The following is a 2,500-nucleotide window of genomic DNA, read 5'->3' as shown; positions in this document are numbered from 1 at the left end:
CCCTAAAGAGCAATAAGTGTCATTGCAGCTCTGGCAGGGGGAGACACTACTAGGTCCCAGCTGTCACCCCCCCTCTAAAAAATTCATTTCTTGGTATTTTGAGCTGAAATTTTGCAGAGAGGTTGGCAAAAATCCAATCCACCTTCATTAATTTTCCCAGAATTTTTCGAGGTCGGGAAGTATTTGTTTTAATTTTCCTACCATTAGAAATCGAGTAAATCCGCAAAACTAGGAACCGGCCCGGAATGACCCCAAATTCAGTGGGCAGCCTCATAAAAATATGGCTGATTTTACTGGATTGGTTTCATGTGGAAAGCACGACGTTTTCTTGTAGGAATGCGGGAACCCCGGCAGCTCGCCTGCCGCGGCCAGCGACGTCGGGGACGCTGGCCTGCGCTGTCGAGCCCGCGAGGGCTGTCTCCGCGGCAGGCCCCCCCTGAACGGGGCACGACAGGCCACCGCGCTGGCTCGTCCAGCGTCGACAGTCCCTCGTCCAGGTTTCAGATCGCGCCAAGTCGAACCCATGACCTGCTCAAGCCATCGTGCGCTGCCGAATTCGCATCTGCGTGTAGGCTGCCATTCCACGCGGCAGCCCCTGTTTTCGTCAGCGTGCCCCCCTGACGAATTTTCCTGCCTGGCCCAGTCCAGCGTCCAGCCCCTGTTCGTCGAAAAATCTGCGCTGCTGATTTTCCACGACGAGCCTACTTTCGTCAGCGTGCCCCCCTGACGAATTTTCCTGCCTGGCCCGGCCAGTCCAGCCCCTGTTCGTCGAAAAATCTGCGCTGCCGATTTTCCACGCGGCAGCCCCTGTTTTCGTCAGCGTGCCCCCCTGACGAATTTTCCTGCCTGGCCCGGCCAGTCCAGCCCCTGTTCGTCGAAAAATCTGCGCTGCCGATTTTCCACGCGGCAGCCCCTCTTTTCGTCAGCGTGCCCCCCTGACGAATTTTCCTGCCTGGCCCGGCCGGTCCAGCATCCAGCCCCTGTTCGTCGAAAAATCTGCGCTGCCGATTTTCCACGCGGCAGCCCCTCTTTTCGTCAGCGTGCCCCCCTGACGAATTTTCCTGCCTGGCCCGGCCGGTCCAGCATCCAGCCCCTGTTCGTCGAAAAATCTGCGCTGCCGATTTTCCACGCGGCAGCCCCTGTTTTCCTCAGCGTGCCCCCCTGACGAATGTTCGTCGAAAAATCTGCGCTGCCGATTTTCCACGCGGCAGCCCCTGTTTTCCTCAGCGTGCCCCCCTGACGAATGTTCGTCGAAAAATCTGCGCTGCCGATTTTCCACGCGGCAGCCCCTCTTTTCGTCAGCGTGCCCCCCTGACGAATTTTCCTGCCTGGCCCGGCCGGTCCAGCATCCAGCCCCTGTTCGTCGAAAAATCTGCGCTGCCGATTTTCCACGCGGCAGCCCCTCTTTTCGTCAGCGTGCCCCCCTGACGAATGTTCGTCGAAAAATCTGCGCTGCCGATTTTCCACGCGGCAGCCCCTCTTTTCGTCAGCGTGCCCCCCTGACGAATTTTCCTGCCTGGCCCGGCCGGTCCAGCATCCAGCCCCTGTTCGTCGAAAAATCTGCGCTGCCGATTTTCACCGACGAGCCTACTTTCGTCAGCGTGTCCCCTTGACGAATTTCCCTGCCTGGCCTGGACAGTCCATCTTCCAGCCCATGTTCATCGAAAAATCTGCGCTGCCGATTTCCCCGACGAACCTGCAGCTGCACAAATCTGCGCTGCCGATTTCCCCCCCTGTCGGCATGGCTGCCGCTGCCCCGATGTCCAGACCAACAGTCTTTTTTGTCGACTTTGCCGATTTTGTCCGCGCTGCCGATTCCAACACTACCCCCTGCATCCAAACCAGCATTGTTTCGTCAGCTCTTCCCCTGACGATTTTAGCCCTGTAACAAACAGTAGGCCTCCAATCCCGCCAACGGGAGCCAAGTTGATAGGGAAGAGAATTGAATGACGCGCCTGGTCCTCGCACCCCGCCACCCGAGGGGCCTTTTTCCCGGCAGCCTCTGAAAAACTCTAGCTTTCACGGTCCTCGCCGCCCCTCACCACCATGGCAGGCCTCTAATCCCACCCATCAGCAGTTGTAGCCGATAGGGCAGTGATTTGAATGACGCGTCGCGGGCCGCCGGGTCATCTCACCCGGCCATTAATTGGAGCGTTTTTGGCTGGCCGAGGATGGGGGGATGGATCTCTTCTTCCGAAAAAGCAAACAGTACATCGGGAGTTATGTTGACGGGGCATGGAATTGAATGACCCGTCGCGGGCCGCCGGGTCATCTCACCCGGCCATCCCGGGGAGCGTTTTTCCCGGCAGCATCGGGGAAACTCTTGCTTTCACTGCCCGCTGCCCAAGTCCCCACTCGCATCGGCCCCCCGCGCCAACAAGCCAACGCTGCCGAATCGGCAGACACTGCTGCCGAGTCTGCCGACACTGCCCCGCGGGCTGCCACTGCCCCAGTGTCTAAACCAGCGGTCTTTCTCATCGAGCCTTGGACTATCCAGTCC

Source organism: Populus nigra, chromosome 2, assembly GCF_951802175.1.
Source record: "Populus nigra chromosome 2, ddPopNigr1.1, whole genome shotgun sequence".
Lineage (NCBI taxonomy): Eukaryota > Viridiplantae > Streptophyta > Magnoliopsida > Malpighiales > Salicaceae > Populus > Populus nigra.
This window is presented reverse-complemented; position numbering follows the sequence as displayed.